The sequence below is a fragment of the Mercenaria mercenaria genome, chromosome 19 (assembly GCF_021730395.1).
Source record: "Mercenaria mercenaria strain notata chromosome 19, MADL_Memer_1, whole genome shotgun sequence".
NCBI classification, from domain to species: domain Eukaryota; kingdom Metazoa; phylum Mollusca; class Bivalvia; order Venerida; family Veneridae; genus Mercenaria; species Mercenaria mercenaria.
Window position 1 is genome coordinate 31,488,235 of NC_069379.1, and position 6,508 is coordinate 31,494,742.

Sequence of the window (6,508 nt, forward strand, 5' to 3'; positions counted from 1 at the left end):
TGTTCTTAATGAAATGAGAAGTTAACGAAGAAGTCACAAGGTCACTAATAAGAAAAAACACGCCCCACCCATCCCCCAACCCCGCTCCCACCCCACACACACACAAAAGAATCTGGGTGAAAGCTTTCAAGATGTGCTTTCTGGAAAATGGAAAGCTGAAAATATGTTTAAGAATACACGATGTTTTAGATTAAATTATCTCGAGTGCTCAACACATTATCTCGAGTACTTAATGATCGAGATAACCCAAATGATATACATGTATTCCAAACGCCAGAGGCACTATGTCGTGTGCCTGATCACTCAGTATACTTACTCGAAATGAATCAAGAGATGCTATCTCGTCGGCACGACAAAGTTGAGGTAAAACAAATAGCAAGTATGCGATTGTTTTATCTCGTAAGCCACGAGATAAAAATACCAGTTAAAAAAAACAACAACAAAAACAGAAGATTCCATGTCACTTTGCAGCTTCCATAAAATGTAGGTTCATGCAATAAATGACATACAGAATATATGAAAAAGCATTGATTAATGTGTCATTTGCTTTAATTAGGATGCAAGAATAATCAAAACGTGCATCTACTGCGTGTATATGTATAAGGGGAGGTAACTTTACCTTAATTGATACAAAATTTGAATTAAGACTAGTTTCCCTTCCTTGCTAGAGTACGGATATATGTGTCATTTTAGTTATAGCCATTATCGTGTTTATTTATATTAAATAAGCTTAATGTAAAAAAAACAACTTTATCTTATCGGACCGTAACATCTCGCTGTCCAACATAATCACACAAGCATATGCATATTCATTTGCTCACATTTCTAAAAGAATAAGATTTTAATTTGAGAACAAGCGTCAATCGAAGGATCAATCTTTTATTTTCCAAGTAGGGCGTTAATCTCTTATCATGATTTGAGTTTTAAAAAAACAAGTTATATATTGTCAAGCTTTTAGGCCCATATAAAATATGCTACTTCCTGTTTTTTGTTGATTTTTTAGGTTAATTTATTCCAGAAAACAAATATCCCTCCTTTCATGTATACAGTTATTCCTGAGAACAAATATCTAGATGAACTTTTGAATGGAAAAGTCATAGCCATTAAAAATATGTAAAATAAACCTATCAATGGCCTGCAACATAATTCTTGACCACTGGCATGATGTTGGTTAAGCCATATCTCAGATGACGTACATACCATTAATCTAGAAATATTATCTATATTTTTGCAAAAAAGAGATAAATTTTTACCATTGCTTTGGTGAACAAACCACCACCAGCGAATATTATCCTGAAGTCATATAGGCCTACTGTAACGTTAAGTTATCAGGAAAAACTGTAGCAGCAGAATCCAACCTCTGTATTAACATGATATCCTCCACATAACCGAGTCCCGTGTAAAGTCTGTTGTCAGATTTATGGTAAACATTTAATTTTGATCGCACAAGGTAAAATTACATTGTTGGAATATCTTTTAATACGAAAAAAAAGACGCGCAAGAGACGAAGTTGAGGAGGGCGAGATCTCTTATTAAAGGGAGGTAATGCAAGTATATTTAGTTAAGATAGTGGAAGCAATTTCCGCATAATGTTTTATTAAAACATTGATACAAATAAAAATGTTGTTTTTATATAAAATGCATGGTATAATTATGCAAGTTTCTAAAATTTAAGGACCCTTTGAAATGTTTTGTTCAGTAATAAATATAAACAACATTTTTCAATAGGCTTTGTATATTGACTACCTTAAACAAGCGAATAGGCTTTAGTCTGAGATTTTAGTAACCAAAAAATGTTATAATAATACAGAAGTTTCAAACACAGTAAGCACAACTGTGGCAACGTTAAATGTCGCAACGCAGCTAAATGTCGAAACCACCGTTAAATGTCGCAAGGTTGACGTTAGATGTCGCAACCACCGCTAAATGTCGCAAAATCGTCTGCCGCTAAATGTCGCACCTTTAACGTTAAATGTCGCAAATATTTGCCCACCGTTATATGTCGCAAGACCAACGCTAAATGTCGCACTTCCTATTTGACACTATGATTATCAATTCCTTGTGTATATTTACTTTTTTGAGGGAAGAAAAATTAACAGGTTTATGTAATACAAATAATTATCTTAATGATAAGTGTTGTTACGTATAGCAACAAGAGGGCCTTGTTGGCCCTAGATAGTTCACCTGAGTTCCACACCTTGCTTGAACAGTCAAGCAAGAAAAATATTTGTGAAATTATTTTGTAATAGGGCAAATGTTTTAGGACAGAAGTATTCTGAGGTTTCTTCTAACTAAATACGATTTGGTAATGGTGTTGTATGTTTGTGGGGGTTTGGTATGGGTGGGGGAACGGGGTGAATAACGACACAGAAATCTAAGACAAAAACACACAGCACCAAGACAATTAATAGAAAATATAAATATTTACATTTTTGAAGGGGGGGGGGGGGGGGGGGGGGGGGGGGGAGAGAGAGGGGGTTATGTGTGGGTAGGCGGAAAAGTAGGATAATGAGGGGAATGAGACTAAACCAAACAATTTTAAGAGACTAAAAGTAAAATAATATCAAAATGCCCGCTTTACCTGAAAGAATGTACAGAGGGCCACATAGGATCCTTCTCCGCCATTGAAGCTTGATAGTTACCTTATGACTCTAAATGTAAACCTCCAAACAAAGAAATAGAACCCATGGCTGATTAATAGAAAATCTTCGTTTTCTACAGCTGGTACAACACACAGTCTTCGTGTCGCGTAGTTGAACATCCAGTTGCATAACAGGCCTGGATTGTTGCCCGAGTCGATCCCCCCCCCCCCCCCCCCCCCCCCCCCCAAACCCCACCCTTGTTGGCTTACTAGTGACTTATACTCATCAAAGTTGCACCCAACTATTTTGGAAATCATATTTTCTCAAAATGTAGACCCAGAATGCCCCAGAGGCGAACATTTAATACTTATATTTCAAAATTCCCCAGGGGGAAGAACCATTGACCCCTTAAAATGGGGGGAGTACCCCTCCAGTACCTTAAAATTAAGAGAGAAAAAATGCACCAGAAGCAACCATTTTATATCTGTTTTTCAAACTTTCCCGGGGAGAGACCCTGAGCCCTCGAAAATGACAGGGATAACCCCTCCCATACACCGAAAGTTTGAACAAAAAATGCAATTAAAGTCCAGCATTCCATACTTGTATTTCAAAATTGTCAATGGGAAAAGACCGTAACCATCTAAAATAAGGGGAGTGCCCCTCTAGTACGTACCTAAAAATAGACAAAAATGCACCACAGGCCAACATTTCATACCTGTATATAATAAACGTTCCCACATATACGGACAGAGGAACCCCGTACCTACCGCACGTCGCCGGTGACGCTTTTGTTTTAAACTGGTGTCCCCCACATCCCATCCTCCATCAACAATTCCTGACCCCCGGCCTGTTGTGTAACGAAATTCAGGTCGACTAAAGACATGCGATACAACGCGCGACAATACGGAGCGCGAGCTTAATGTCTCATGAGCTAAACAGGACTCCATAGTATTACATAGTTCAGACCTGAAATAAATCTAGTACTGTGGCGAGTACCACGTTAGTGCTCAAACCTTTAGATATGAAATATATAACGTATGTTTGATGCGGAACCACTGAAAAGCAAACGTGCAGATTAGAATGAAAGGTCAATTCAGCCCTTCCCAAATCAAGCATGCATTACCCAGTCTTATCTCTAAGTTGTAAAGACTGTTTAACTTACCTTATTTTGCTGTGCGACATTTAGCGTTGGTGTTGCGACATATAACGGTGGGCAAATTTTTGCGACATTTAACGTTAAAGGTGCGACATTTAGCGGCAGACAATTTTGCGACATTTAGCGGTGGTTGCGACATCTAACGTCAACCTTGCGACAGTTAACGGTAATTGCGACATTTAGCGGCGTTGCGACATTTAACGTTGCCACAACGATCCTTATTTAATATGCATTGTTAAATTAATTAGCATTTACTATTAATACGACAGAAATATATACTTCTAATATTCAAGAGATATGCTGTGTTTTAAAAATATTGGCGGCGGCGTCAAAATTCCAAACAGTATATAGGCTTATTTATATTCATACCAACTTTGATAATGCAAAAAGTGTTTGTGATGACGGAGGTACAACATCCAGGCATTCACTGATTTTTTGCTGTGCAAATGTCTAAAGGAAGACATCAAAACGACAACAAGAAAACTCTAATATGAACTAAGGCAAAGCCTCAAAGCGAGCTCAAAGAAATCGGATTTATCTAAAAATATTATGCATCATTTATTTGTCACAAAGAAACTATTCACTAGTCACAAGAATTCAGGAGAACCTATTCACTTGAAAAAGTCTACATTTAGTGTCACCATGCCTATAACAGTGAATATCATACGTTGCAAAATTTATGGGAAGCCGGTGTCACGGTGACGTCATTACCGCGTTCCCGTTTCTTTCTGCTTATTAATGACATTTTTTCCATTTTCTGGCCGATGCTTTATCTTTTAAATGCAAATACTATTTTTTTTCAAACAACTGGAAATCATTCGTTCATTATTGTTGAGTGATGAATAATTTTTAGCAATTGAATGAAGTTCTGTTTTCACTCCGGAAAGAAGTACTTCCTGTGAGCACCAGTCCGCTAGGGTGCGCTTTTTTAAAACTTCCGACGAAACTTTTCAAATCCATCACCAAGTGTGAAAGTATACTTGCGTTACCGTAAAGCTCGATTCTCGAGCAGGCCCTTCGGGCCAGCTCTTCGAGCTCGCTACAAATAAGATATTTGACATGTTTTCGTGTCGGCGGAGCGAAAACACGTAAACTCTACAAACAGGGTATCTGTTAAGTCTCGTGTGGGCGGGGCTAAATCATGACACCACCACAAAAAAGGGCGCCAACACATTATTCGTACACGTCAACACGAATGACAGATAAATCTGTCGTGCCGGTGCCCTCTAAAGGTAGAGTTTTCTCGTAGAATGTGTCGTGTTTTTGCCCCGCTAACATGTAAACACGAAGACACGAAATCACGACAAATAAGATGTTTGTCGAGTTTTTGTGTCTTCGTGTTTTCGTCGCACCAATACGCCAAACGACATGGCTGAAATCGGCAACCATACAATACTAAAAAGTTATGAAGATATTGAGATATTTTTTTAGCGTCCTCATAACAACATGACACATTTTCACTAACTGAGCATACTCAATGTTGATATTAGTTTTACTTTCATTTTCTGCGTTGCCTTTCGCGCTTATCGCAAACAAATTCTCTCAATACTCATCCAATTTTAAATAGTTTGGCATTTAAAGGCTCATGATGCTTTTGTTTAAAATGTGGCTCCCACATGTTCCGTTATGAAATATAAAATACATTGATTTTTTGCTAAATCCTATTTCTGAACATTTGTTTAAAGGTTTGAATCCACTGAATATAATAAAATATTTTATTGAATCTATTATATTTACAGCTCTAGCTATAACAATTCATACTGTGCAATATTAAAAGTAGTGCCTTTCTAGCCATATATAAGTACGCATACAATCTATTTGCAAAGCTGTTTCATGAACCTGTTTTTTATTTTTTTAATTTTTTAAGACAAAAAATTAAAGATTTATGGACCTTTAGATTGACGACATTAATTAAGGTAGTGCACCCATAGTGACGATCGAAAATGCTCGCGCGAAAATCGAAAATTCGCGTATTCTCCGTATCTTAATTCGGTTTCCTTCGGCTTCATTCGGCCATGAAAGAAAACGTCGGAAACGCACACGGAGAATCATACTTAATCGGCCGGGAAAATACCGATTGCTGAATCCAATACCTTAAGCTGGTCTTTAAAATTGTCGTTGAATAAAGTGCAAGTAATCATTTTTCTGTCCTGCTCAACAAACTATTTACCCAGCTTCAAAGTTCGAAAATATAACCTTTCAGATAAGTAATCAATTATCTTTTCCTCCCATGTGATAAAGGCAGTGTTATCCTTTTCTATTTTTTTTTTTTTTACTTATTTTTTTTTTAAAGGGAAAATATGGCGTGATAAACCCCCAAAAATGGAGATCCAAATCATTAGAATTTCATGATAAGAGGCACAGTATACCAGTTTGCAAGAAAATGTAAACACAGTCAGTGTGACAGAAATATCAGTCCATAACAGCTGCAATTTTAAAAACTACTGATACTTAAATCATTATTAATGTGATGAACACACTTCGACATTATATATATATATAAGTGTTTGTTTGTTTATTATGTCCCTGTTGAAAGGGCTAGCCAAGTTGGCTTATGAGACACATACATACATTGAAAAACATTACTTTTCGATTCCTGTTTTTAAAGCAGGTAGGCAATCAGTTACCACTATTCGCTGGCGGCTCACCAACCAGTCTGTCTTCAGTAACAAGACCGGCCTCTGACAGGGCTCGAACCTTCGACTTCCCGATTGCGGGGCAGTAGCCTTAACCGCTGTATATACAATCTCATTTATTGCATGACACAGTG